This window comes from Thermobia domestica, chromosome 2 (genome assembly GCF_964235325.1).
Source record: "Thermobia domestica chromosome 2, izTheDome1.hap1.1, whole genome shotgun sequence".
In the NCBI taxonomy this organism is placed as follows: domain Eukaryota; kingdom Metazoa; phylum Arthropoda; class Insecta; order Zygentoma; family Lepismatidae; genus Thermobia; species Thermobia domestica.
Window position 1 is genome coordinate 112,539,075 of NC_137455.1, and position 6,593 is coordinate 112,545,667.

Below are 6,593 nucleotides of genomic sequence, written 5' to 3' on the forward strand. Positions count from 1 at the left end.
TTTATCGGTGTTACTTCTCTTACAAGCCCCCTCCGATTAAAAGTACATTTTAAAAAATTTAGAAAATATTTTTCTACTTTTCCTTTTCTCTCTATATAAAAGTTATTGCTCTGGAGGTATACACTACCAACATTTCTCAAAAATCTCTAATTTTTAGTGCTTTGATTAGCACATCACTGTAGGATAGGTCAGAACTCCTGCAAGTATTACTGGAGCCTATGAGACCATTGACATTGCAATACCCTCTGAAGTACTATCATTTCGTTGTGTTACATTCAAACCGATATAAAGGGATCGGAGAAAGTTCCCTTTTACCTTTTGGTTTGCTTTTAGCTTCCGCAGAGATAGCTGTTTTATTATAAAATGGTTTTAACAAACACTTAAGTCACTGAAATCAGATCCTGTTACTTCCTTTACCAAACGTTTAGCAGATTTTCGGGAAACGTTTAGCTCTTGTTATTATAAGTTCTGTAATTTCACGAATGTTGAATACCTGTAATGTCTCCCTAAATTTCTACTTCTAATTTTACTTCTAAAGCTGTCTTCTCACAAAAATATAAATAAATAAAAAATTAAAACCTAAGAATCTTTGTGTTAGTTAAAAACAAGAGATATCTATGCGTAATGTGGGTGTTGGACATAAGCTCACCGACAGTCTCATATTACAGTGATGGGCAAAAGCTCACCGATAGCAAACATAAGCTTCCTTGAAGGACTTGTAATAAAATTCACCGAATATTGAAATTCAGGTGTTAGTTACTTCCTAAGCAGAAAATGGAGCTACTATCTTATATGACTTATCTATCAGGTATAAAAAAAAAAAAATAATAATAATAATAATAATAAGGACGTTGCGGAGTTGCGTTGTATTAAACGTGGGAAGACCTTGAGGAACTTGTAATAAAATGCCCTGGATATTAAAATCTAGCTTTTGACTACAATTACAAATAGGTCAAATAACTCGGTAGAAAGTAGAGCTACTAATGTCGTATAGCAGTTATCAGATATCAGAATAAAATAGGGATGTTGCAAGTTTAATGTGTGAAGCATGGGCGACAGTAAGCCCAATTTTGGCCCTGGAAATTTTCGAACCAAATTTTTCTTATAAGCCTGACAATTCATCAACTGCATTAAAATAATTTCATGATAAGGCATGAGTATTTTCATAATAGAATTTTCTTCCTAATAGGACTGGTGATTTTTTTTTTTTTTTTTTTTTTTTAATTTTACGAAATCATCATACTCAGATAGGCTTTGCTTCTTAATGCTGCCGTCGTACTTGCAGACAAACACTCAAACAAGTTTCTCGTTCACCTCTGGTGCTTGGGGTCCCGGGTTCGATCCCAGCCCCCGCCAAGTGAACTTTGTGGTGGACAAACACCGTGCTCGTGGGTTTTCTCGGGGTTCTCCCGTTTCCTCCCACTTTCTTCATTCCACCATTTCACTCATCTCTCATTATCACCGTCTCCTTTAGCCTAATCGGCATAACCGTGGGACGTAAAACTCAAAGATTTCATTTCATTTCAAACAAGTTTCTTTCGTATTTACTAACACTAAGCTTTTTTTTGTTCATAAGTTGTTTTGATCGTACTAAATAAGAAAGGGATTCATTTAATGAGTATTGGTCTGCAAGTGTGATGACAGCCTTAAGACTTGAAGTCTACACACTCTTAATATTTTATTCTGATGTTTGATAACTCCTATATGACGTTAGTCATATAGCCTATTTTCTATTGAGGAACTAGGCCTACTAGTAGTCAAAGCCCAGATTTAAATATCTGGAGCATTTTATTTCAAGTTCCTCAAAGTCCGCCCACGTTTAATACATAAACCCTGCAACATCTTTATTATTTTATTTTTATATCTGACAACTGATATATAGCATTAATAGCTCTATTTTCTACTGAATTAGGCCTACTGCTAGTCAAAGTCTAGATTTTAATACCTCTTTATATCCATCATATACCCGCGAGCCCAATTGAGGCAAGTGAGCGTGAGCCCGGGTGAGCGCAAGCCTATTGGAGAGAAGTGAGCGCGAGCCCGGGTGAGTGCTAACCCAATGGACAGAAGTGAGCGCGAGCAAGAGTGAGTGCGAGCCCAGTTGGGAGAAGTGATCGCGAGCGCGAGTGAGTGCGAGCCCAGTCGAGAGACATGAGTGCGAGCCCAGTCGAGAGACATGAGTGCGAGCTCAGTTGAGAGAGATGAGCGCGAGCCCAGTTGGGAGAAGTGATCGCGAGTCCAGTTGAGACTGGTGAGAGCGAGCCCAGTGGAAAATGGCCACCTTTGGTATGCATCATATGCTGAGCTAGCTCTCTTTCAAGTTTCGGTTCTGCACCCTGCGTTCTTTGTTTGTTGATATAATAGTATCTTCAGAGTAATTTTCTTTCAGTTGAGTTCTTATTGCTTTTTCAGTAGGCAATGCATCATTATAATCTTGAAAAATTTCACAGAATGAAAATTGACATCCTTCCTTGTTAGCTTCAAGGTAGTTGAAAACATAAGCTATGGCATCTAAAGCAACAATATCTTTCGGACGATCACGTTTCATTCCAGAAGTCTTGTAGAACTTTTTCATGCATGAGGAATGGTATCTGGCTTCAGCAGCAATTAAATCATGAACATTGCCAATCCTAATACTAACTTCTTTGCCCAGTCATCATTTCTTCTGTCAGCTGCTTCCATAATATAATTTTTAACTTGAATGGTTTCGACGCGATGTACACTCACGCTCACTCACAAGTTTTTTACTCTGTCTCTTTAAAAATTAATCTGATGTACGTTGTCTACAAAACAGACAGGCTTTTTGAAAATTAAATCTTAGTACTTCTGACAAGGGTTATCGGCGTAGGTGATTAACTACGTTGTGATAGCAACGCTTTGTTACTTTTTGTGAAAACTTTTGTACATTTTTCATAAAGTGTAACACTTCTCAGTCCCTTAAGTTGACATTTGTTTCCATATTCCCTTTAATACTGCAGTCTACTGATGTTTTCATTCCCTTTTCTTTTACTACACATGTGGCACCATCACCGAGAAATCTGTCACAGATAAAACCTTTTTCAGCTGACATCTTGAACATAGATGATCTAATAGACCTGATTACTTATCCTTCGATACACCTGCAATGAATGAAAAATATACTAATTTATATTTTATATATAAAAAAAATCACTAAAACAAAATAGTATAAAAAAATTTTCGTTAGGGTTCTGCTACAAAACGACGCTGAAAGAAAAATGCGTAATTTGCCACGCCTATAACATCTAAACGGTGCATCCTAGAGAAAAAAAATTAAGAGATCATTTCTTGTAGAGAATTTTATGTAGATTATTTTTTGTAATAACGTGTTTTCCTCTAAAATGCTTTCCATGCGAGATATTTACAAAAAAACTAATTTTTGGCGCCATTTTCCAAGATGGCGGCCAAATCAGGGATGGTAGAGTGGTGCAAAATTAGTATGTTGTTACGGACACTTAAATAAAGAAAATAAAATTTGTTCCAGCTTTCTACCATTTTTTTCCCTTATTCGACCCTTCATTGACTGGCCTAAGAATAACTTTTCATTGGTTTCACCTCCAGTGAAAAGTTTTTACAATGCATACAAATGTAGAAACATTTTTCATAGAACAAGAAATGCATTTGAGGGTATAGGTTTCTCAACGTAGAATTATTTCAACTATTGCCGAACGCTGACAGCCATTGTTTCACACAGGCGATATTTTTGTTTCAAGTAAGGTGTTTCTTGGGGTGTACGATGTCACTATATCAGTATTTTAATTATTATTATTATTATTTTTTGTGACCTGTGTCACGTGTTGCTATCAGCAGTTATTTTAAACTTGTTTCATCTAAGATCAACGTTAAGAAGCGTTGCAATTCTAAGGTAGATAATTTTCGTAAATTTGATTGGTTACCAGTATGTGCAAAATGAAAAGTACAATTAACTTATCATTTTTATTTTCGTTGTTGAACAATGCTACTGTTGAAATTTTAAAATAAAGTGGGCTATCAAATTTTTTAAATCATGTTTACTGTACTACAAAATATAAACTTTTCAGAAATAATCAAAAAAAAGCCCCTATGGCTTGGCTTGGTTTAGCTGAGTTTTTTCCTTTGGCGTGTAACCCGACATGAAACATTTTGGCGTGAATACAACTTCGAACGACTTTTATTTTTCTATTCATTAAATTTATAGACCGTAATCCAATATTCTATGAATTACGTATTATTGTTGAAATTCTTTGAGTGCCTTATTATGATTATTTATAGATATATCATATTGACTTTACACCTAGTCTTCCGTTCCAAGTGTTGCTATCGGCTGAAAGCATTCCATTTCCTTTCTCTAAGGCTCTCTCGCTTAGCAACAGCTGAACCCTTATTGGCTCAACGCGTAGGTGTGTCGAGGGTGTGACTAATTCGCATCTTTGCCACGGCTCAAGACATTTTGGCAGCACTAGAATGTTTCCTTATTTTGTGGTTTGAAAATTTATACTTTTTTCTCCAGTACAGAAGGTACAATACTTAACATTCTCAATCTGTTCCGAAGTGCGAACATACATACAAAGGCGTATCAGAAAGTAAGGTCAATTTTCAAGTTACAGAGAAACGTGCAGATATAAATATCTTAAACTATCATGTTTGACATATACACTAACATCCAACATAGGAACCATTGCGATCCAATCATGTATTCCAGCGTGACACCAATTCGTCCATGCCTTTTCGAAAGAAATGTTACATCAATGGCACCCAGCGCGCTCACACTTTCCTAAAGTCAGGTTGGTCGTGGACGACACTCTTCACTGAACCATACAAGATTTGCAATGTCATGCAACCTCACTCTTCTGTCTTAACGAATCATCGCATCGACGTCACTACATTCCTGTCGGTGTTTGACGTCATTGATCGGTCACTTATGTCGTCGTGTTAATGCATTGTACCATACTTACACCTGTCACAACACTTCCCGTAGACCTTCACCAATTTTCTATAAATGTCAGATGGTTCTCTTGGCCCATAAAAACGAATAACACCACGCATGTGCTCCTTGGAATAGTGCTCAAGTCGAAGCGCCATCTTTAAATTGCTCTAGCAACAACATAAAAAAAGCTATACAAAAAAACTAAACGATAACACACTGAGCAAGGCTACGTGATAATATATATAACGTAAGTTTCAACACAATAACTGTGTCTTCAACAGATTTTCAGTCTGGTGTGTGATGACAAAGTCTGATGAAGACACTTATTGCGTTGAAACTGTTACATGATTAGGTGTTTTGTATATATTATCACATAGCCTTGCTTAGTGTGTTGTGTATAGTTTGACAATATGAAAACAAGGCCTGATAGAATAGTTGAAAAAGAAAAATGGATTTTTAGAGACAAAATCATCTTATTTTTTGATTAGCACCTTTGTAATTTTGTTGCGTGTGTATATATACTCTAATGATAAATTGAAACTGTTTTAAGATTTAAAAATTAAATGTTTTTCTTTCTTTTTTTTAACACACAGGTTGGTTTGTAACCCTCAAATAAACACATCAGAATCCTGACAGAGCTCTAAAAGAAATCAAAAGGTACAGTGAACCTTACCCGAAAATTATGTCGCTTAGGAGATCTAATCATCCATAAAGAAAACGTAAAGTTGGAAACTGACGACTTGGTGACAAGTGGTGTTCTATCGTGCCTTCCAATTCCATGTGATATTTATTGTTGGAAAGGTGCATACTGCTTGTAGTCTGTGGTGAATAGTCAGAATAGAAATGGAGGAAAATCCAATTAAAAATGGGAAACGAAAACAGAATAAATTGAAGGGTGGTGATCGATCGTTTCGTTCACACGATTTGAAAAGATAGTCGAAAACTGAAATAGTTTGTTGAACATGACTACGACCACCTCGTCTGCCTATGAAAATGTATGAGAAGGCAAGAAACTCGAGAAACTGCGATACCATAGAAGGGGTAACAGACTTAAAACGGAATGTATGTTCGGATATGATGATAATAAATATGAGCAGGGTATCTTGGTAGCGTGCTTGCGTTGAACTAACCTGGGATTTCTGAGGTCATTCTGCTAGAGATTTTTCGCCAGCTCAAAAAGTATCATGATACAGAATACACGAGCACAGAAGAATTGCCTGAGTGTCACTCACATGCGAGCAAAGGGAAATGAAAATGAAAGTAATATAAGAACAGATGCATGATAAGTTTTGTAAGGTATGACCTATCATTGAATAAATATGAACGGGATTACACATAGCCTACTTGTCCGTCTGCAAGAAAAGCGGCTTATGAGCGAAATGACATAACTTTGTTTTTGAAACTAAGGGAATAAAGGTCATCTAATATACTAACTGTTGTATGGAACAGTTAGTACAATAAGAAAGTTTTATTTTAGTCTTAAGCGAGAAATAATTTTTACGCGTGTGACTTCCGTCACGAGTCGCCTCTGATCTGTAAGACGACGTCTCTCTAATAATGCCACTTTTGATGGTTTTGTAGGTTAAATCAAAGCGAAATGAAAACTACAATCAAATTCAGTGACTATACTTGGGTAACGTAGAATGTGTCGAAAAGCTAAATTCTGTTT

General features: G+C 36.2%; 1 protein-coding gene across 1 annotated transcript in view; it reads left to right on the forward strand.

Annotated features, from left to right (window-relative positions):
* Fs(2)Ket (Importin subunit beta Fs(2)Ket) overlaps positions 1-6,353 on the forward strand; it is a 144,278-nt gene extending 137,925 nt beyond the window's left edge. The window contains exon 17 of the transcript XR_014129045.1: positions 5,518-6,353. The gene's annotated coding sequence lies outside the window, so the exon portion shown is untranslated. The remainder of the gene's footprint in view (positions 1-5,517) is intronic.
* Positions 6,354-6,593: the final 240 nt, after the last annotated feature.